This window comes from Tachypleus tridentatus, chromosome 8, assembly GCF_004210375.1.
Source record: "Tachypleus tridentatus isolate NWPU-2018 chromosome 8, ASM421037v1, whole genome shotgun sequence".
Classification (NCBI taxonomy): domain Eukaryota; kingdom Metazoa; phylum Arthropoda; class Merostomata; order Xiphosura; family Limulidae; genus Tachypleus; species Tachypleus tridentatus.
The window spans coordinates 138,683,383-138,708,220 of NC_134832.1; the positions used below are offsets into that span (position 1 = coordinate 138,683,383).

General features: G+C 34.3%; 2 protein-coding genes across 12 annotated transcripts in view; one reads left to right on the top strand and one right to left on the bottom strand.

The window, feature by feature from the left end:
- Nucleotides 1-24,838, bottom strand: part of LOC143223603 (uncharacterized) — a 237,980-nt gene that overhangs the window by 103,342 nt on the left and 109,800 nt on the right. The window lies entirely within an intron of this gene.
- The window catches only part of LOC143223604 (tetraspanin-11-like), a 54,297-nt gene continuing 46,099 nt past the window's right edge, over nucleotides 16,641-24,838 (top strand). For 3 of the 7 annotated variants that reach the window (XM_076451765.1, XM_076451763.1, XM_076451764.1), the window contains exon 1: nucleotides 16,641-16,865. The gene's annotated coding sequence lies outside the window, so the exon portion shown is untranslated. The remainder of the gene's footprint in view (nucleotides 16,866-24,838) is intronic. The other 4 variants (XM_076451768.1, XM_076451769.1, XM_076451766.1 and 1 more) reach the window with 2 other exon arrangements.

Below are 24,838 nucleotides of genomic sequence, written 5' to 3' on the forward strand. Positions count from 1 at the left end.
ACAAGTTTACAGAAGGAGCTAAATTGTACGTGAAGCATCTGGAACAGCCACCATTTTAAGTTTTTTGATATTCAAACCATTTGAATTCTACGTGATGAAACTTGTATTCTAAACTCGGTAAAAGCACGGGATATTAGTCCAGTTATATGTTGTATTTTAAAGTCGTTATGTAATAAAAAAGAAAAGAATCGAGTGAGTGAAAAGAAAAATAAAATAAAACCCCATCCTTTAGGGCTATGATGCGTTATAAGTGTGACGGTCAAATCTCACTTTTCAGTCAGAACTATTTCAAGAGTTGACGGGTACTTGTACTGGGCTTCACTCTGATATATATATAACAACTCAAAATTAGGAACAGGTATATCGCAGACAGCACTTGAACAGTTTCTCGTGCATATTTGAAAACAACGTCTAGAAAAAATTGACTATAAATCCAGATCTATGTAAGTACGAATTAAGAGAGAACAACAAGCAGGCTTGCAACATAACTACAAGTACACATGACCGGGGATAAGAAAATGCATTTATCCAGATTCACATGTATCGTAGCAGATGGTCAGGTAGCTGACCATCCCGTGTACAGTGGCACTGCTAATACTATCATACGATGGTTTTTGCAATAGAATGTTCAAAATATTTAAACAAAAAGGTTAAACGTAGTAAGATCTTTTATGGTAAAACACAATTATAGATGAAGAATTTATGAAGAATTTAGTTTTCTGTTGCAAACCTGAGGTGTGTTCCGTAACGCCCTATTAAGAAAACCTTTTCTTAATCGTGATATTATGACACTATTTTTTAAGTTAAAGTTTTGTACTACCTAGTTTTGGTTGTTTCATTTGTTAAATTTAGAGGACAAAAAAAAATTGTTATAAATTACAGCCAACAATTTCTTTTGTCGTAATTAAAACCAACGTTAGTAAAAAGTGAAGCAATGCACCAGTTGTAAAACAAGTTTTGAGTGCACTGTTTCCAGAAAACTCTTCGATTAAGTTGACAACAGTGATCAATCTTCCCAGTGAAAGTGGACCACAGAAGTGAGAGAGGAGACAGTTTCAGCGGTTCGGTCTTCCAACGTATTTGTTCATTTATCTACGAAGTGACCAAAAGAATCCTTCCCAGAGGAGTTGATTGGACAGTCGTGGTCGACTAGCTTTCCCTTATAAATGACCACTGCCAGTAACAGTTTGTTATTCTAACATGTGTAGTCTTTTCTCGACAAAACTCCGTATAAAATCATCAGAGTTATCTCAAGGTAATATCACATACTGAGGAATGTTAATTAACATTATTTTGTTCTTACACGAACAAAATCGGAAGTGATCTTTCTGCGCTGGATACTATAGTAACTCGCATTCTTTACACTGTACACGATAAAGAATGTTTTTTTTTGTTTTTTTGGAATTTCGCACAAAGCTACTCGAGGGCTATCTGTGCTAGCCGTCCCTAATTTAGCAGTGTAAGACTAGAGGGAAGGCAGCTAGTCATCACCACCCACCGCCAACTCTTGGGCTACTCTTTTACCAACGAATAGTGGGATTGACCGCTGGGAGGGCGAGCATGTTTGGTGCGACCGGGATGCGAGCCCGCGTTCCTCAGATTACTAGTCGCACGCCTTAAGACGCTTGGCCATGCCGGGCCTGATAAAGAATGGACCAGCCGTTATCCAAAAGTACAGGTAATTCAAACTAAGCACACCAATGTTAGATGAAGAACTAGTAATTTTAAACGGTTTTCTTCTAACATAACAAACAGAACAACATTATTAATATAAATCAGTAAATAATAATTATTGTTACCTGACATGCATTTCATCTGTTTTCATGTTGTATAAAAGTAATAACAGTGTTCAGAAATGAGTTTGACAAACCGTTTTTTAGTGTTAAGTATTTTTGACACATGGTAAAACGGACTCAAAGTCCGTTATTTTATTAAAAGTGTAGAATGTTTTAAGGTCATTATTTAATACTAGCGTATAACCCGTTGAAATTGACGGGACAAGTACCACCACTTTACAGTGGTGAGTATATATCTAACCTCAACAGTTTTATAGCTAACTAAAATGAATAAATTTTTTGACCAACAGAGAGGCAGAAAAGTGTAGTCAAGGCAGTCAAACGTCAACAAATTTCTTCGTGAGTCAAGCAAAATTAAAACAGTTCGTGAAATAAATTTGTGACACATTCATAGACGTACTAATGGTAAAATCAATTAGATTTAACAAGTTCTAATATATACAGGGTGGCTCGTGAGTCCCTATCCATCCATATATCTTATGTATCCAGTGTATCTGTGTGCTGTCCTTCATTCTCGCTGCATAATATTATGCGACGCCATGTTCTGTGAGACATTTTCCTCAACATGGGCTTACATCGGCCATATTTCTCTGAAAAAAGAAACAAATTTATATTACATGCGTAATTGAATATAACATAATAACATATGGATGGGTAGGGACTTACGGGTCACCCTGTAGTAAAGCCAGTCGATTTGTTAACATTACTTTCCAACTATGGCTTTCATGTCATGTTGCTTAGCAACAAAGGTATGATCTAATGTTGTTGTTAGTAGTAAGTACTGAAAGTTTAGAATGAAATGTATGGACAACAAAAGTGGAAAAATATTTGTTGGTTTCTTAATTTTGAGGATCTGTTGAATAAAGATGTCTGTATTTAAAATGTTGGAGATATAAGAGAAAACAGATTAATTCGGAAACAACTTAACTTTAAAAGTAAATCGACATTTTTACTTTCATGATAAAAGTTTATGCATTTGGCTCTAGTCAAGGTGATACCACACTATGTCATTACTTTAGTCTTATTATACCAACACTCACTACACTTATAAGGTTTCACGGCATACATATACACAAACAGCTCTCACGACTCCCTTTCACCTCTGTCACTAAAGTCGAAATAGGCAGATAATAACTGAACTTTTCTATCTAGCTAATTGTATTTTGAATTTTATTACTCCTATTTCAAGAAACCAAGTGTGACGTGACACGTGCTGGCTTTCACATAGGTTAGATATTTTCTCAAGACTTGTGAGCGTTGTTTAATTTTCACCAAAATCGAAGTCTCAAAAGCATTTTACACTAAAGGTCAAGAATTTTAGAGTGTGTAAACTTTATTAATTACAAGTAGTTACAAGTTCATGCTACATAATGCGGCGTGACGACATAAGTAGTTACAGTAACCGTGTATATTTAATTTCACAAATATATTTCTGGCTCCTGACCTGGACTACAACAGACTACTGAAAGACTTCCACCTAGTGACAGTAAAGCCCCCTATAGCACGTGCAATCAAGCAGGTGGTACCTCACAAATATACAGAAAAGTGATTAAAGATTTATAAAACGTGTTCGCAGTAATTAGTTTTCCTTGCATAACTCTTCCGCATGGGGTAGTGAAAACCTGTGTAAACTGTATTTGCTTGTTTCCTAGCGATTATAAAATGAAATGCACACATACTATTGCGTGAACGCCTTCTACAAACTGGCGAAGCATGATTATAATTTATTATAAGACTTTAGAAGAAGGAATGTCATATTTTAAACACCAATTCTTTACCCAGTCTCTTACGGACTTTCAGGAATTAGAATAGTGTATAAGAACAGTGTTCTAATTAAACTATGTTCGCCATATCCATTACTGCGTTTCGCTCAGTTCAGAGCTCTTCAAGCCGACTGGGATACGAAAAACACGGTAGTCATTTGTTACAAAAACAACCGTTATGGTGTGAACGCCTTTCACAAGCTACCGCAACGTGATTATAATTAGCTGAACTTTTCACGAGACATTAGAGTTAGGTTATTCTTACTTAAACAATCAATACAATGCAGTGCCGCAAGATAGATAGATGATACATGAGAGAACAGTCTAATCATCGCAGTGATGTAAGATAAGATCTTTAATGATACAACATGAACACTGCAATGGTTTAGGATAGACAAACAAGGCTTAATGAAAAAGACTGCACATTGCAATGGTCTAGGATAGACAAACAAGGCTTAATGAAACAGACTGCACATTGCAATGGTCTAGGATAGACAAACAAGGCTTAATGATACAGCCTGAACACTGTAATGGTCTAGGATAGACAAACAAGGCTTAATGATACAGCCTGAACACTGCAATGGTCTAGGATAGACAAATAAGGCTTAATGATACAGCCTGAACACTGCAATGGTCTAGGATAGACAAACAAGGCTTAATGATACAGCCTGAACACTGCAATGGTCTCGGATAGACAAATGCTGCTTAACGAAACGTTACTTCTAATATTAGAAGGACACAATAAAAGACAGATAAAGTTATCTGTGACTGTACCTGCGAGACTCAAGCTAAATCACCCAACATACTTACATATCCGTCTGAGGACAGTTTACGATACCTATTTTTAACAGTCACTGATCTGTTATTTTATTGAGTGAAGGACAACGCCTACAAGATATCTGTTTGTTAAAGGAAAATAAGCTAAACTTAGTCGTTGGTTTCCATTTTATCAATTAAACTATGTGATATTAACCGTTCAAAGATCTTACGAAATTAATTTTATATAGCATTCGACTTCTGAAACGGCTACGTTGGAAAGGTATCACATTAATGTAATTATACAGTAGGCCCAGCATGACTGGGTGGTTATGGCGCTCGACTCGTAATCTGAAAGTCGCGGGGCGTTATAATATGACGGTCAATCCCACTATTTGTTGGTAAAGAGTAGCCCAAGAGTTGGCGGTGGATGGTGATGACTAGCTGTCTTCTCTAGTCTTTCACCGCTAAATTAGGGACTGCTAGCGCAGATAGCCCTCGTGTAGCTTTGCACGAAATTCAAAACAAACAAACAAAACGAACTTTTCAACCACGTGGGACACGAAGTGTAGCAATAGCCTCTTGTTTTTAATCATGCATGATATGTCATTTATCAATGACCTCTTCCTTCTTAATTACTTGTGACTTGACGTGTAATAATGACCTCTTATTTTTAACCATGTGTAAGTAACGTATAAAGATGGCTCTTCTTTTTTAACTATATGGGCATTACACGTGACCATGATATCAATTCAAGATTCCCATACATTATACTGCAAAACAAAACCCTGGAATTAAAACTCCGGACACCAGTTATATTTCATAAACACTCCTACCAAAGTCACTTGTATACATTTTCCTGCCTTGTTGTTCCCTTTTAATTTTTAAGGTTTTTATCACTATTTAAACTACAGACGTTCCCTCTACTCTTTCTTGGCTAATACTGATATTATAAAACATTGATATCTATATAAATATAACAGTACTGTCTGTTGTCTGTGTAACTATTTAGCAGGGTGTGAATGGATTTCACCAAAATTGGTATGAAGGTTCATTAGGTCCATGAGGGGATACATACAAAGTTTCAGTTTTGCTACTGGTGTTTTGCGGTTATTATGGACGTTTTGTGTATGTGTGTGTGTGTGTTTTTACCACTACTTCACCTCCTGTGGATGGATCTTCACCAAAGTTGGTACGAATGTTTGTTGGGTCCATGCGGAAAAACACGCAAGCTTGCGGTTTCCAGTTCTTATGGGAGTTTTTTTTTTTTTTTTTACAATTACATATGAGGGTTTGGTTTGTTCTGAATTTCGCGCAGAACTACACAAGAGCTATCTGCGCTATCCGTCCCTAATTTAGCGGTGTAAGACTAAAGGGAAGGCAGCTAGTCAGCACCACCCACCACCAACTCTTGGGCTACTCTTTTACCAACGAATAGTGGGGTTGACCGTCACATTATAACACCACCATGTTTGGTGAGAAGGGGATTCGAACAAGCGACCCTCAGATTACGAGTCGAACGCCATAACCAACCTGGCCATGCCGGGCCTACATATGAGGGAAGCAACTTTTCATGTCCTAAGATAACCTTTGATTAGTCATGAATTTATATAACGTTCGTTCAGGGGACGGGTTCTCCAGCTAGTTTTAAATTTCTTCTCTATACTTTTAGGTGCTATAACATAAACCAAAGCTGTTACGGCGATGCAAGGTAAAATCAAAACTTAAGTAATGTTTTGACAGTTTACAGTGTATCCACCTTAACTGATAATTTATTCTAATGTATTAAGGTAAACAAAACATATTTAACAATACGTTGTGGGGGCTTACAGTAAACATACTTTGACTAATAATCTATTTTGGTGGCTTCAAATAAATTAACAATATGACTAAAGTAAATAATTAATCTTTGATAAAATGTTCTGGTGGCTTATAATTAATAAAATGTTACCAATAACATGTCCTGGTCGTTTACAGTGAATAAACATTTTTTTGCTGATCTGCTGTTTGTGTTATAGTATACAAACTGTTGTTTATAATCTGTTCTTGTGGCTTACAGTGAGCAAAGTTTATGCGACAGTCTGTTCTGGCGATTAACCACGAATAAACTTTCCTTGGTAATGTGTTCTGGTGGCTTGTACACCAAACAAACTATCTTTACTATGCTACTGACTTGTAGGATTAGGGTAAACAAAGATACTTCGACAATTTATTACGGTGTATGGTGTAGCCAATAATTTGGTTCTTTACATTACACAGATTTCACTGACATAGTGTTCTATTACTTTGAAAGAGAAATAGAATTCTTAGAGTAAAATGTAACTCAGTTCGACTGTTTTTTGTTGTTTTTTATGAACACGAACATCTGTTTACACAGTAAGAACTGTATGCTTTTCACAGAAATTATACGTACTCTGTCAGAGGGTTTAAAACAGCTGTTTCTAGTTTTGCGAGTCCAGACTTAGATTCACAAAAAGAAACAAACTAAACACTGCAAACCTCATGTTTCAATGTTCTTAGAAACACCCCTTTCAGAATTTACTATTCTCTGATTCGATTTAAGTTTCTCTTCGTGTTTCAGAATGCTCGATGCTCACTTCACTGAATATGTAAGAATTCAAAACGATTAGATGAGAGAAAAAGTTATTTGTAAAAGAGATCTGTACTATATGCTAAGTGAGCTACACATCACAATAGCATCCATGCATCACAGGCGTCCTGTCTACAACATACTATTCTATTGTTATACTATTACAGTTGTCCTGTTTCTACCATCGTATTTTGTTATAATACTATATCAACAGTCCTACCTTCAGCATCGTATCCTATTGTAATACTAGTACAGTAGCCCTACCTTCAGCATCCTATGGTACTGTAATTGTACTATAGTTATAGTTGTTATAGTTATGCAGTCTCTGGCATTTTATTTTATTGTAATATTATTATAGTCGTCTTTCTCTGGTATCCAATGTAATACGTTTTAGTTATAGCTGTTTCCTCTCCAAGCATCACAACACTGTCTCAAATTAAACTTGTTCCCTCTTTAGCACTACAGCACTGTCTGTATATTACAATTGTCTCTTATGCAGCATTAATTCTCTTTTTTGAAACTATTTCACATAAATTAATGAAATAGAAACCCTATAACCCGAGCGCTTTTGAGAGGTGGACCTTTCTTCTTCAGGGGTGAACTGCGAGTGAACATAAATAGTTTAGTGTTTAAAACCAAAGCCTTTGATAACCATCGGTAAATTTGAAGAAAAACGTACATGGTTACCCAACAATAGATACCTCATTAATTTCTCATTCGTAATAAATCAATATGCTACGTTACAGCATGGTGCTTTCCATAAAGATTTAACAAAAGAAACAAAACCAGTTTAAGAAGGGTAACTAAACTACGTATGTATACGAGAAAAAAAGACAATTTTAGTTCCTAACTTGTAGCTTAGAGATGTGAAGCTTCATTCATTTTTATGAGTTCCTAACTTGTAGCTTAGAGATGTGGAGCTTCATTCATTTTTATTAGTTCCTAACTTGTAGCTTAGAGATGTGAAGCTTCATTCATTTTTATTAGTTCCTAACTTGTAACTTAGAGATGTGAAGCTTCATTCATTTTATTAGTTCTAACTTGTTGTTTAGAGATGTGAAGCTTCATTCATTTTTATTAGTTCCTAACTTGTAGCTTAGAGATGTGAAGTTTCATTTATTTTTATTAGTTCCTAACTTGTAGCTTAGAGATGTGAAGCTTCATTCATTTTTATTAGTTCCTAACTTGTAGCTTAGATATGTGAAGCTTCATTCATTTTTATTAGTTCCTAACTTGTAGCTTAGAGATGTGAAGCTTCATTCATTTTTATTAGTTCCTAACTTGTAGCTTAGAGATGTGAAGCTTCATTCATTTTTATTAGTTCCTAACTTGTAGCTTAGAGATGTGAAGCTTCATTCATTTTTATTAGCTCCTAACTTGTAGCTTAGAGATGTGAAGCTTCATTCATTTTTATTAGTTCCTAACTTGTAGCTTAGAGATGTGGAGCTTCATTCACTTTTATTAGTTCCAAACTGTAGGTTAAAGACGTGAAGCTTCATTTATTTTTATTAGTTCCTAATTTGTAGCTTAGAGATGTGAAGTTTCATTTATTTTTATTAGTTCCAAACTTGTAGCTTAGAGATGTGAAGCTTCATTTATTTTCGGGGAATTTCGGCACAGTTTGAAGCACGCGCACAGATTGTCTTACAAAGAAATAAATAAAAAGGAGATGATTGTTTCCCGAGCTTCAAGTGTTATAAAGTAGGAAAGTTCATCATTTCGAGAGATTGGAGAGTAAACCCCCTTCTTTTGTGTTTGTCTTTCGTGCAAGTGTGGACATACAATTAAAAGAGTCCAATGGAGCAAAGAAACACATATGCGGTAGTCAGTGGATTTGTTTACGCGACTGTTACACCGCAGAAAATTAATTAATTAAGTTAATGAAAGCCATAACATACGACAGTAGCTTAATATTCGAATCTTTTTGTTGGCTAGTAGACTAGCGAGGGAAAAAAACTGAAGACCAGGAAGGACGTATTTGAAAACTATATTATTAAAAAAGACATAAAAAGAGACCCAAACCTTCAACTTGCTAGAACATCTGCGCTGGGTTTTATACACTAATTAAAACTCTCGTGATAACGTTACATAAAGATTTACATTTAAATAGTTTGAATAATATTAAAGTTTGACGTTCAGTATGTAAAAAAAAAATTGTCTTCAATGTTGATTAAACATATATGAATTTAAAAAGAAAGTTGTTACATTATAATTATTACCTTCTATATGTAATAAATCACAGAAAAAGACTGTTAAATTTCGATATTACATAAAATTAGATCACAGGAACATTAAAATTCCGGTGAGCGTTTAAATATAATATTAATATTAAACAAAAAGTGAAAGTTCATATTTTTATGTAAATATGAGAGTGTCAATAGAAAAAAAATATTATACGAAGTTTACTACTCGTATATTACTCATAAATCTATGAACTTTATTAACAGTCAGTATAATACGCATGAAAAACTTCACATTTTAGTTTAATTTTGAATATTCAGTGAAACTGACAGGACATTTGAATCCTTGGTTTTACAAGTTTGTTTAGAGATTACTCTTATCACATGAATATTCATGTGCTCAGTGTATAAAATATTAATTAAAAAAGTCCATGACTTTAACATGTTAATCACTAAACAAAGTTCGTAAGTTTCTATAGAATAAAAGTGTTAACTTCAATATGCTACAAAATACACGTCTTTACTATTAAATATTATAATAAAAGTTACAGCCATCTAGTGATAAGTACAGTGTAGCGCCATTAAGCCGCGGACCAGTAAACCGCGAAATCGCTTAACCCGCTGAAGCAAGTCTTGTGAGCGAGGATTATCGCAGCTCACCGCTAATTTAAGAACGTGTAAAAACGCGGCTTACGAATTTAATCCTGGCTTTATAACTTCAAGGGGATATTTAAAAAGGATTTGCTTTAATTTGGGAAATAAATAAAATATATTACAATAGAAATCGACCGTTAATCTACCTTATCCGCTCTCTATGTCAGCTTTATGGAGGCCGCCATTGTTACCGAATCACACCTCTCCATACAATAAAGTTAATCCGCGGTAAATCCGTGAAAAAGTGATCAATAATTAAAGTATTATTTTTAATTCGATAATCCGATATAATGATCACGCAATGGCCCGGAAGAGGCTCCTCGGCGGAGCTGTTGGCGACTTCGGCTTTTCAGTCACAAAAGTTTAAGCCGCGGACCACTTAAGCCGCGGTTAAGCAGGTTGACCCCCCAAATACCACAGCTTAACGGCGCTCCACTGTATTACGTAAAAAGCTGATAGCTTTGCAGTGTTAAATATTATAAGAACAGCTGTAGCTTCACAGAGTACTAAATATTAATAGAATGGCCTTAGCTTTAAAGTGCTAAATATTACAAAAAGCCCATAGCTTTGGTGTTAAATATTACAAGAAATTCGTAGATTTAGTGCTAAACAAGACAAAAAAGCAGAATCTTGATGGTCTTGAAAATTTTAAGACAGTTCATATTTCAGAGCAGACACTATGTACACGTGTGTACTGATCCTTCCGATTGCTGAATATAATATCAGGTTTACAGAATTTGAATGTCACACGAAAAGTAACTAATCGTAGAAAACAAAATCCACCAAACAGTACAGGATTGCTGTCTGGTTTGCAAGACAAGAGAAACGATTTATCAGAAAAATTAATCCACGTTTCTGGCATAGTGCTTACAGCGCTTGTTGACTCGTAATCTGTAAGTCGTGGGATAGAAACCTGTCGCCGAACATGCTTACTCTTTCAATTCTATTATTCGTTGGTACAAAACGACCCAAGAGTGGGTAATATTGACTAGCTGCCCTCTCTAGGTCATCACTATTAAACTAGGGACAGCTAACGCAGATCGTCTTCGAAAACTAGCGTGAAAATTCAATAACCAAATGAGCCATTTCACTTTCCAGAAACAAGCTTTCAAATACATGAGAATCTCGTTTAGCTCAAAGTAATTACCATGTAGCTGCTTATATACTGCTTAAAAACAGGTTCAACGTTCCATCTCTAATACATTCCTGATTCGTTTTAATGGTTTAACTGCTGATAAAAAAAAATAATGTTTTCAGTGAAGAAGCCGTTGGTTAATCGAAAAAATACTGACATCGATACGCCATTAAGTTGCACTTTTAGGAACAATACTTAAAAGGAAAAAGACGAAAAAAAATGGCCCTAAAACTTTCCCTTAATCGTCATATTATACCGTCATCCTCGTGTCCTGAGGCAGTAACGGTTTGTGGCGCATTCCCCATAATTCCGCTGGCCAGTACGTCGTGAACTTACCCCTTCCAACACAAACAAGCCCAACAAACGGCATACCAATTAAACAGAGACAGTTAAGGAAGGATTTGTAGAAACGTAGAAATTTGCTCAGGGAAGTTTTGTTCTAAATACGTAATTCAATTCACCGTTTTCACAGAACTCAGTTGATACTTTTACGTGGGAAAAAAACCTTGTTCATCTTGACGTCATCCACGTACTTGTGTATGGTAGCCAGTCTTCACCTATCCGTAACGTACCACGTAGCGCGTGTATTATTAGCTAACTGCCCAACGTGAACATGAATTATATACTGCAAAGATGGATCGATACGAATGACTGGTAACATAAACACACGTAAAAAGCAGTAATACGCCACAGATAAAAAGTAACAACATATGTGTGTTTGTGACACAATCTTATAATACGAATATAATGCCAGGTTTCAGCATATTTACCGCGAGGAAGTGACTTACGTGTAAGATAAAGACGGTTTAATGTAAATATATGACACACGTGTAACGGACAGAAGTAACACCGTGTAAGGCAAGGGCGTGGCCTATGTGTAAATGATTATAACACGTGATTAACACAAGAATAGGGTACAATGTAGATCAGTGTAACTAATACCTGCTATAAACTGCATATTATCTAAAAAGATGTCAGCACATGTTTTTTTTTTCTCGTGAATAATGTTGGAACTACACGCAAAGCTTTCCATCGTAATCAAGACATCATACGTCTGAGCGAGTGAGTACATCTATACAGTATGACGTTATGGGTGAGTACAGCGACACAGATGATGTCATCGGGAGTACATCTACAAATAATGATGTCACGGGTGAGTACAGCCACACAGGATGATGTCGTGGGTGAGTACAGCGACACAGGATGATGTCATAGGGAGTACATCTACAAATAATGTCATGGGTTAGTACAGCCACACAGGATGATTTCGTGGGTGAGTACAGCGACATAGGATGATGTCATAGGGAGTACAGCTACACAGGACGATGTCGTGGGTAAGTACAGCTACACAGAATGATGTCATAGGGAGTACAGCTACACAGGATGATGTCGTGGGTAAGTACAGCTACACTGACGTTGTGGATGATTACAACCATCCAGGATGATGTCGTGGGGAGTACATACAAATAATGATGCCATGGGTGAGTACAACCATCCAAGATGATGTCGTGGGGAGTACATACAAATAATGATGTCATGGTTGAGTATAGCCACCAAGGATGATGCCGCAGGGAGTACATCTACAAAATTTAGCAGTGAAAGATAAGAAGGAAGGAAGCTAGTCACCACCCACCGCCATTTCTTGGGCTACTCTTTTACCAACAAATAGTGGGATTGACCATCACATTATAACATCCACGGCTGAAAGGGCAAGCACGTTTGTTGGGATGGGATTCGATCCCGCGATCCTCACATTGCAAGCTGAGCTCTCTAACCACCTGGCCGTGCCATGCCCAACCGCTATAAATTGTCGGAGTAAGACTATTAACATCACTCACGTGGATGTATGAGTCATTAAAATTATTAGAGACATTTCTAGGGTTATACTGAACAGACACATTAGAAAATGTTACCAGCAACATACTGCCATATATCTTGAATAAGAACCACCTTATTACCCTACTGTTCCACCACCAAAGAACTTCATTATGTATATACTGGTCACGTGCTCAGTATAGCAACGTTGTAATATACGTCTAGTTTGCTTGCTACGTCACTCCTACATCAAATGTTACTGTAGTGTAATAATTTATTGCAAAATCTCTTTGAAAGAAAGAGGGCGCACGATTTTTTTTTTAAAGGTTTCTCATATCAAAATCTTTCGCTTACTTTATGTTAACTTTACTGAATTATCGGCACAGATAACAAAGCTTCCTGTATACTAATGTCATTGAATTAGCTCTTACGTAGACTGAATGGGATGACCAGCTGTCCTTTTCTCACAGACAATGGGGTATAGTTCAATTGTTTAACATCAGATATGTTTGTTTCTCGCCCAGAACTTTGGAAATACACCAAGCTAAATCAGATAACAACAAAAACCTTTTTCACATAGGATACAGCTTCAGACATTCGTTGGTTCTCTGTCTATCCTTCAAATTAATTAATTGCTGAATTACAATATCTATAGACTAAACTCTACAAGAGAACGTTAAATGAATGTTTATGCTATACGCTACTCTATAACTTCTGTGCGAATTTATACATCATAAAACACTGCCATAAAGCTTTCAATAACATCGCTTTCACTTCCAAAAAAGATATCTAACTTTGTGATATCACTGCTTTCAGTTCTGAATAGAAAATAAATCTGCTGAAATATTCTGTTAACACTGCTTCCACTTATGAAGAGGTTATAAACCTTCTGAAATCTTCTGTTTAGTTATAAAGAGATAATAAACCAGCTATATTTTTTGTTAACACTGCTTCCAGTTATGAAGAGGTTATAAACCTTCTGAAATCTTCTGTTTAGTTATAAAGAGATAATAAACCAGCTACATTTTTTGTTAACACTGCTTCCACTTATGAAGAGGTTATAAACCTTCTGAAATCTTCTGTTTAGTTATAAAGAGATAATAAACCAGCTACATTTTTTGTTAACACTGCTTCCAGTTATGAAGAGGTTATAAACCTTCTGAAATCTTCTGTTAACACTGCTTCCACTTATGAAGAGGTTATAAACCTTCTGAAATCTTCTGTTTAGTTATACAGAGATAATAAACCAGCTACATTTTTTAACACTGCTTCCAGTTATGAAGAGATTATAAACCTTCTGAAATATTCTGTTAACACTGCTTCCACTTATGAAGAGGTTATAAACCTTCTGAAATCTTCTGTTTAGTTATAAAGAGATAATAAACCAGCTATATTTTTTGTTAACACTGCTTCCAGTTATGAAGAGGTTATAAACCTTCTGAAATCTTCTGTTTAGTTATAAAGAGATAATAAACCAGCTATATTTTTTGTTAACACTGCTTACAGTTATGAAGAGGTTATAAACCTTCTTAAATCTTCTGTTTAGTTATACAGAGATAATAAACCAGCTACATTTTTTTAACACTGCTTCCAGTTATGAAGAGATTATAAACCTTCTGAAATATTCTGTTAACACTGCTTCCACTTATGAAGAGGTTATAAACCTTCTGAAATCTTCTGTTTAGTTATAAAGAGATAATAAACCAGCTATATTTTTGTTAACACTGCTTCCAGTTATGAAGAGGTTATAAACCTTCTGAAATCTTCTGTTTAGTTATAAAGAGATAATAAACCAGCTATATTTTTTGTTAACACTGCTTACAGTTATGAAGAGGTTATAAACCTTCTTAAATCTTCTGTTTAGTTATAAAGAGATAATAAACCAGCTACATTTTTTAACACTGCTTCCAGTTATGAAAAGGTTATAAACCTTCTGAAATCTTCTGTTTAGTTATAAAGAGATAATAAACCAGCTACATTTTTTAACACTGCTTCCAGTTATGAAGAGGTTATAAACCTTCTGAAATCTTCTGTTTAGTTATAAAGAGATAATAAACCAGCTACATTTTTTAACACTGCTTCCAGTTATGAAGAGGTTATAAACCTTCTGAAATCTTCTGTTTAGTTATAAAGAGATAATAAACCAGCTACATTTTTTAACACTGCTTCCAGTTATGAAGAGGTTATACACCTTCTGAAATCTTCTGTTTAGTTATAAAGAGATAATAAACCAGCTATATTTTTTGTTAACACTGCTTCCAGTTATGAAGAGGTTATACACCTTCTGAAATCTTCTGTTTAGTTATAAAGAGATAATAAACCAGCTACATTTTTTAACACTGCTTCCAGTTATGAAGAGATTATAAACCTTCTGAAATCTTCTGTTTAGTTATAAAGAGATAATAAACCAGCTACATTTTTTAACACTGCTTCCAGTTATGAAGAGGTTATAAACCTTCTGAAATCTTCTGTTTAATTATAAAGAGATAATAAACCAGCTACATTTTTTGTTAACACTGCTTCCACTTATGAAGAGATTATAAACCTTCTGAAATCTTCTGTTTAGTTATAAAGAGATAATAAACCAGCTACATTTTTCTTAACACTGCTTCCAGTTATGAAGAGGTTATAAACCTTCTGTTTAGTTATAAAGAGATAATAAACCAGCTATATTTTTTGTTAACACTGCTTCCAGTTATGAAGAGGTTATAAATCCGCTGTCATCTTCTGTTAAGTTATGAAGAGACAATAACCCAGCTACATTTTTTGTTAACACTGCTTCCAGTTATGAAGAGGTTATAAATCCGCTGTCATCTTCTGTTAAGTTATGAAGAGACAATAAACCTTCTGAAATCTTCTGTTTAGTTATAAAGAGATAATAAACCAGCTACATCTTTTATTAACACTGCCTACACATATGGAGAGACAATAAACCTGCTGTAATCTTTTGTTAAGTTATGAAGAGATAGTAAACCTGCTGTAATCTTTTGTTAAGTTATGAAGAGATAACAAACCCGCTAAAATATTCTTTTAGCACCACCTACAGTTTTGAAGAGATAATAAACCCGCTGAAATTTTCTAGCAATACTGTCTTTAGTTTTGAACATAAAATAAGTTTGCTGAAACCGTTTAAACTTCTACAATGTGTTGTAGGACCTACATTAAATACATAACAAGAGCAACATCAGAGATTACATACCCTTGTCCCGTCACTCTTTTCAGAGATTTCATGCGTTTATCAATGTCAGATTTCACCTTCGAAAACTCAGAAAAATCTTTCTGAGAGCCAGAATGATCATTGATCCGGATCAGTTTATGTGATGTGATGAGGAGTCTCAACCTTGTTTTGTCCAAGAAATTGGGGTACAAATCCGATCAACTTTAATGAGTTATTAATCCCAAACCGTAAAATCTCCCCATTATTAAAAAAAATGCTTCAAGCTAATCCAGAATACGGATTTAGATCCAGATCATATGTAGGTTATAGCTCTCCCATACTGACTCCCCATCTTATAAACAGTTTTCACGTACATTGATCCACTAACTTTGAGATATGAAAACACATACGAACCCGACTACAATACTTTCTCCTCTGTTTTTAAGCAAGAATCAATACAATGGACTAAACGTGCTATGCTCAACGCAGGTATCGAAACACTATTTTTAGTGAAATGTTCAAAGACTTTCCGCTGAGCCACTAAATAACAATAACTGCATTTTGCCCTGCTCACCAACCTGTTCTATTGAAACTAAAATCATCATATTTACAAGATATACCTTTTTGGTTTTTTTTCTAATATTCAAATATGGCTTCACGGTGACAGGCCTAGAAAAAACGATAAAGTCAGCTTCTTTGTACTAATTAAACTGACATTTTATTACGTCACAACGGCCACGCCAATAGCACGTGCTCACTGGCACACCAATCAGGCGATCAAGGAAGGCACGATCCGAGAGCCAGCATCACTACGGGAAGGATGTTGTGGTTTACTCGGAGTTCGAATCAGAACAAGTTTAGGCGTCTCGCTACGGCTACTGCGTGCAGCATACAGTGTTGTCAGGGGCAACTACTAGTAGTTTCTATGTCAGGTGTCCGTAAACCCGCAGTGAGATAAGTGTACAACGTAAACATGACAGAGCAGAAGTCCGAAGAAGAATCTAGAAGCTGACTGGCAGGTATGTTTCAAATTGTCGAAACCGTTTAATTTTGAAATCACAGGTTACTGGGATAAATCCTCACTAACCAGACACACAAAACGGATGCACTGTAAAAGCAAACCGACAACATTCGGGCGTTTCTGGTAATACTAAATCCAGTCTTTCAAACGTAACTTCCGAATATTCCGATTGTTTTGTTGAAGTCAAGATGGATATTAGCAGCATTTCGAAACTTTTACATTTGTTTAACTCACGTTGAAAGGTCTAAGGTCACTCTGCTTTACAAAATAAACGCGACATTCGCCTGCAATAATTTTTAATGTTTACGTTAGATGTAGTTAGAAAAAAAAAAGCATAGGTTTCCGAAACGAACGTGCCGTTGAAAATATTCAATAGTTTAATAATTCAATTTCTATAATAATTAAATATCTAATTAATTATTCATCTGCGTTTTTATTTCTCAGTTAATTTTTATTCACAAGATGTATTATCTTTCGATCCCAATTGGTTGAATCTTTCATTGTAGATGGAATACGTTTGAACTGTTTATTGTAACTTAGTATTTCACATATTGATATTAAAAACATCATGTAATCAGCAAGTTATCTTTTGAAAATGTGTATTAGAGCAGGTTACAATATTTCGAATTTAATTTGTATGTTACGGCATAAAAAAGTCAATAAGGTAGGAAAGTGAAAATATTACGGAAGACACGTTGCATTAAATCAGGTTATGACGTTTCGGATAAAATTATTATGTTTCAGCAGCAGAGGTGCAAAAAAGCAGGTTCTAACGTTTCGGATCAAATGATTATGTTTCAGCAGCAAAGGTGCACTAAATCAGATTCTAACGTTTCGGATCAAATGATTATGTTTCAGCAGCACAGATGCACAAAAGCAGGTTCTAGCGTTTCGGCTAAAATGATTATGTTTCAGCAGAAGAGGTGCACTAAAGCAGGTTCTAACGTTTCGGATCAAATGAATATGTTTCAGCAGCAGAGGCGCACTAAAGCAGGTTCTAACGTTTCGGATCAAATGAATATTTTTCAGCAGCAGAGGCGCACTAAAGCAGGTTACGACGTTTCGGATTAAATAAGCGGTTCAGAAAAAAAAGCATAATAAAGTAGGCTAAAACGTTTCGGATTAGCTAAGCATGTTTCGTGATGAAAAGCGCTCTAATACATATTACAACGTTTCTGCAACTACAAAATACTGGAATCTACCCGTCTGATACACCTTGATATTCTTCAAATGTATAAACAATGTAAGAATCATAACCTATATCAGTATCTGAAAACACAGAAATACTAGAAAACATGTCACTCCCGAAAGAAGTGCGGATATAGAAATATAGTCTTACTACGTTTAATTATATCCTGTTAGTGATATGTTGGTGACACTGATTATCAAAGGGGTCTTACAAAACATTCAGCACATGGTTTTCATATTGTTTACTGATAGGGATCTAGTTATACTGTTTATTAAGCCGGTGATCATACTTACTAGAAGGATACAACGATTTCCTCAAATACATACACTGTTTATTGTTAACCAGAATGTCACTCATAATCTTTACTAGCAGGATGTAATTCACAGTATTATTATTATGCACTCTTAATTTATTGTTAATTACTACGATATCATTCATAGTATTTTCACCGTATGCTGTTAACTTATTCTTAGGTATCAGGATACCATCATAGTATTTTCAATGCATACTATCAAGTTATTGTAAGGTATCAGAATATCATATATAGAATTTTCAGTGAGCACTGTTAGCTTATTGTTAGGTATAACTATGTCATTCATAGTATTTTCAGTGTATAAAATTAATTTATTGTTAGATATCAGGATACCACTTATTGAATTGTTAGTGTGTACCGTTAATTCATTGTAAGACAAAACGATGCCATTTATACTATTTTAGGTCAATACCATTAATTTATTCAGAGATATCATGATACCATTTATTGTATTGTTGGTATGTGCTGTTAGTTTATTGTTAGGTACCACGATGTCATTCATACAATTTTCAGTATACACTACTAATTTATTCTTAGGCAACAGAATACCATTCATTCTATTGTTAGTGTGTACTGTTAATTTATTGTTAAGTGTCACGATATCATTCATAGAATTTTCAGTGTATGTTACTGATATATTTTTAGGTATCAGAATACCATGAATTGTATTGTTAGTGTGTATGTTAATTTATTATTACGTATCACGATGTCATTTATAGCATTTTACGTGTATAATATTAATTTATTGTTAGGTACTACGATGTCATTCAATGTATTTTCAGCGTACACAGTTTACTTATTGCGAACTACGAACAAGACATTTACAGTAATTTCATGCACACTATTTATTTACTGCTAACTACCAAGAAGACATTCATGGTATTATTATTATACATTGTTTACTCATTCCTAATTACGAAGAAGACATTTATAGGATTTTCAATCTATACTGTTTACTTATTGCTAACTACCAAGAAGACATTTATAGGATTTTCAATCTATATAGTTTACTTATTGCTGACTACCAAGAAGACATTTATAGGATTTTCAATCCATACTGTTTACTTATTAATAACTACGAAGAAGACATTCACAGTATTATTAGTATATACTGTTTACTTATTTCAAACGTCGAAGAAGACATTCATGGAATTTTCAGTGTATACCGTTCACTGACTGCTAACAACCACTGATAATATTCACAAAGAATAATGTTTACGTATTGCTAACTACCAATAAGACATTCATAGTATTTTAGTAGTATACCTATTAGTTATTGCTAACTACCAAGAAAATATTGATGGTATTTTCAGTGCGTACTGTTAATTTATTGTTAGGTATCACAATACCATTCATAGTTTTCTCAGAATGCACTGTCCAGTTATTGTTAGGTACAACGATATCATTCATAGTACTTTCATTGTATAATATTACTTTATTGTTAGGTATCAGGTATCATTCACAGTATTTCCAGTATGCACTGTTAATTTATTGTTACGTTCCACGATATAATTTACAGTACTTTCAGTGTATACTGTTCACTTATTGCTAACTACCAAGAAAATATTAACAGTGTTTTTACTGTATACTATTCAGTTATTACTAACTACCAAGAAGACATTCATAATAATTTTAATGTACACCGTTTAGATATTGCTAACTATGAAGAAGACATTCATAGTATTTTTAGTGTATACCGTTAAGACATTAATATTGCTTTTAGTGTACACTAGTTAATTATTGGTAAATACCAAGAAGACATTTATAGGATTTTACTGTACACTGTTTAGTTATTGCTAACTTAGAAGAAGGTATTCATAGTATTTTCAATGTATACTATTTTCTTATTGCTAACTGCCAACAAAACGTTCACAGTATTTTCAGTGTACACAGGTTACTTATTGCTAACTTCCAAGAAGACATTCATAGTATTTTAGTGTAGACTGTTTACTTATTGCTAAGTACCAACTGGACATTTATAGTAATTTCAATGTATACTATTTATTGATTGCTAACTACCAAAGGATACTGATAGTATTTTCAGGGTATACTGTTTACTTATTGTTAACTACGAATAATACATTTATAGTTTTTTCAGGGTATACTGTTTATTTATTACCAACTACCAAAAAGACATTCATAATATTTTGTGGGTATAACGTTTACTTGTTTTGAACAACCAGGAAGATATTTGGTTACAGTGTTTATATAATAATGTTAACGGTTAAACGAATAAAGATAATGTAAATGCGCATGATATATAATTTCACGTGCCATGGCTAGTATAAATTCATAGTAGAGCAGTCAGAATTGTGGATGGCATGGAAACTGTTATGCGCATTCACATAAGGAAGCCATATTAACTGGTAAAATCATACGTTAAAGAAACATGTATAAACGTTTGTGTATTAATATGTACTGTACGCTCAATGTATGGTTTAAATACGTTGTACAAAGGTATGATGGTAACGGAAAGGAAACGCAACACAATAACACCTCCAAACAATGCTAATAAAGAGAATGATACACGACACCTCCAAACAATGTTGATAAAGAGAATGCTACACAACAACACCTCCAAACGATGTTAATAAAGAAAATGTTACACAACAACACCTCCAAACAATGCTAATAAAGAGAATGCTACACAACACCTCCAAACAAGGTTAATAAAGGAAAGGAATGTTTCACAATAGAATCTCTACACAACAACACCTCCAAACAATGTTGATAAAGAAAATGCTACACAACAACACCTCCAAACAATGTTAATAAAGAGAGTGCTACACAACACCTCTAAACAATGTTGATAAAGAGAATGCTACACAACAACACCTCCAAATAATTTTAATAAAGAGAATTCTACACAACACCTCTAAACAATGTTGATAAAGAAAATGCTACACAACAACACCTCCAAATAATGTTAATAAAGAGAATTCTACACAACAACACCTCCAAACAATGTTGATAAAGAGAATGCTACACAACAACACCTCCAAATAATGTTAATAAAGAGAATTCTACACAACAACACCTCCAAACAATGTTGATAAAGAGAATGCTACACAACAACACCTCCAAATAATGTTAATAAAGAGAATGCTACACAACAACACCTCCAAATAATGTTAATAAAGAGAATTCTACACAACACCTCTAAACAATATTGATAAAGAGAATGGTACACAACAACACCTCCAAACAATGTTGATAAAGAGAATGCTACACAACAACACCTCTAAACAATGTTGATAAAGAGAATGCTACACAACAACACCTCCAAATAATTTTAATAAAGAGAATTCTACACAACACCTCTAAACAATGTTGATAAAGAAAATGCTACACAACAACACCTCCAAATAATGTTAATAAAGAGAATTCTACACAGCAACACCTCCAAACAATGTTGATAAAGAGAATGCTACACAACAACACCTCCAAATAATGTTGATAAAGAGAATGCTACACAACAACACCTCCAAATAATGTTAATAAAGAGAATGCTACACAACAACACCTCCAAATAATGTTAATAAAGAGAATTCTACACAACAACACCTCCAAACAATGTTGATAAAGAGAATGCTACACAACAACACCTCAAATAATGTTAATAAAGAGAATGCTACACAACAACACCTCCAAATAATGTTAATAAAGAGAATTCTACACAACACCTCTAAACAATATTGATAAAGAGAATGGTACACAACAACACCTCCAAACAATGTTGATAAAGAGAATGCTACACAACAACACCTCTAAACAATGTTGATAAAGAGAATGCTACACAACAACACCTCCAAATAATTTTAATAAAGAGAATTCTACACAACACCTCTAAACAATGTTGATAAAGAAAATGCTACACAAAACACCTCCAAATAATGTTAATAAAGAGAATTCTACACAACAACACCTCCAAACAATGTTGATAAAGAGAATTCTACACAACAACACCTCCAAACAATGTTGATAAAGAGAATGCTACACAACAACACCTCCAAATAATGTTAATAAAGAGAATGCTACACAACAACACCTCCAAATAATGTTAATAAAGAGAATTCTACACAACACCTCTAAACAATGTTGATAAAGAGAATGGTACACAACAACACCTCCAAACAATGTTGATAAAGAGAATGCTACACAACAACACCTCCAAATAATGTTAATAAAGAGAATGCTACACAACAACACCTCCAAATAATGTTAATAAAGAGAATTCTACACAACACCTCTAAACAATGTTGATAAAGAGAATGCTACACAACACACCTCCAAACAATGTTGATAAAGAGAATGCTACACAACAACACCTCAAACAATGTTCATAAAGAGAATGCTACACAACAACACCTCCAAACAATGTTAATAAAGAGAATTCTGCACAACACCTCCAAACAATGTTAATAAAGAGAATGTTACACAACAACACCTCCAAACAATGCTAATAAAGAGAATGCTACACAACACCTCCAAACAATGTTAATAAAGGAAGAGAATGTGTCACAATAGAATCTCTACACAATAACACCTCCAAACAATGTTAATAAAGATAATTCTACACAACACCTCCAAACAATGTTGATAAAGAGAATGCTACACAGCAACACCTCCAAACAATGTTAATAAAGATAATTCTACACAACACCTCCAAACAATGTTGATAAAGAGAATGCTACACAGCAACACCTCCAAACAATGTTAATAAAGAGAATTCTACACAACACCTCCAAACAATGTTGATAAAGAGAATGCTACACAACAACACCTCCAAACAATGTTAATAAAGAGAATTCTACACAACACCTCCAAACAATACTAATAAAGAAAATGTTACACAACAACACCTCCAAGCAATGCTAATAAAGAGAATGATACACGACACCTCCAAACAATGTTGATAAAGAGAATGCTACACAACAACACCTCCAAACAATGTTAATAAAGAGAATTCTACACAACACCTCCAAACAATGTTAATAAAGAGAATGTTACACAACAACACCTCCAAACAATGTTAATAAAGAAAATGTTACACAACAACACCTCCAAACAATGCTAATAAAGAGAATGCTACACAACACCTCCAAACAAGGTTAATAAAAGAAAGGAATGTTTCACAATAGAATCTCTACACAACAATACCTCCAAACAATGTTGATAAAGAAAATGCTACACAACAACACCTCCAAACAATGTTAATAAAGAGAATGCTACACAACACCTCTAAACAATGTTGATAAAGAGAATGCTACACAACAACACCTCCAAATAATGTTAATAAAGAGAATTCTACACAACACCTCTAAACAATGTTGATAAAGAAAATGCTACACAACAACACCTCCAAATAATGTTAATAAAGAGAATTCTACACAACAACACCTCCAAACAATGTTGATAAAGAGAATGCTACACAACAACACCTCCAAATAATGTTAATAAAGAGAATTCTACACAACAACACCTCCAAACAATGTTGATAAAGAGAATGCTACACAACAACACCTCCAAATAATGTTAATAAAGAGAATGCTACACAACAACACCTCCAAATAATGTTAATAAAGAGAATTCTACACAACACCTCTAAACAATATTGATAAAGAGAATGGTACACAACAACACCTCCAAACAATGTTGATAAAGAGAATGCTACACAACAACACCTCCAAACAATGTTGATAAAGAGAATGCTACACAACAACACCTCCAAACAATGTTAATAAAAAGAATGCTACACAACAAGACCTCCAAACAATGTTAATAAAAAGAATGTTACACAACAACACCTCCAAACAATGCTAATAAAGAGAATGCTACACAACACCTCCAAACAATGTTGATAAAGAGAATGCTACACAACAACACCTCCAAACAATGCTAATAAAAAGAATGCTACACAACAACACCTCTAAACAATGTGGATAAAGGGAATGCTACACAACAACACCTCCAAACAATGTTAATAAAGAGAATTCTACACAACACCTCCAAACAATGTTAATAAAGAGAATGTTACACAACAACACCTCCAAACTATGTTAATAAAGAGAATGTTACACAACAACACCTCCAAACAATACTAATAAAGAGAATGCTACGCAACACCTCCAAACAATGTTAATAAAGGAAAGGAATGTTTCACAATAGAATCTCTACACAATAACACCTCCAAACAATGTTAATAAAGAGAATTCTACACAACACCTCCAAACAATGTTAATAAAGGAAAGGAATGTTTCACAATAGAATCTCTACACAATAACACCTCCAAACAATGTTAATAAAGAGAATTCTACACAACACCTCTAAACAATGTTGATAAAGAGAATGCTACACAACACCTCCAAACAATGTTAATAAAGAGAATCCTACACAACACCTCCAAACAATGTTAATAAAGAGAATGCTACACAACACCTCTAAACAATGTTGATAAAGAGAATGCTAC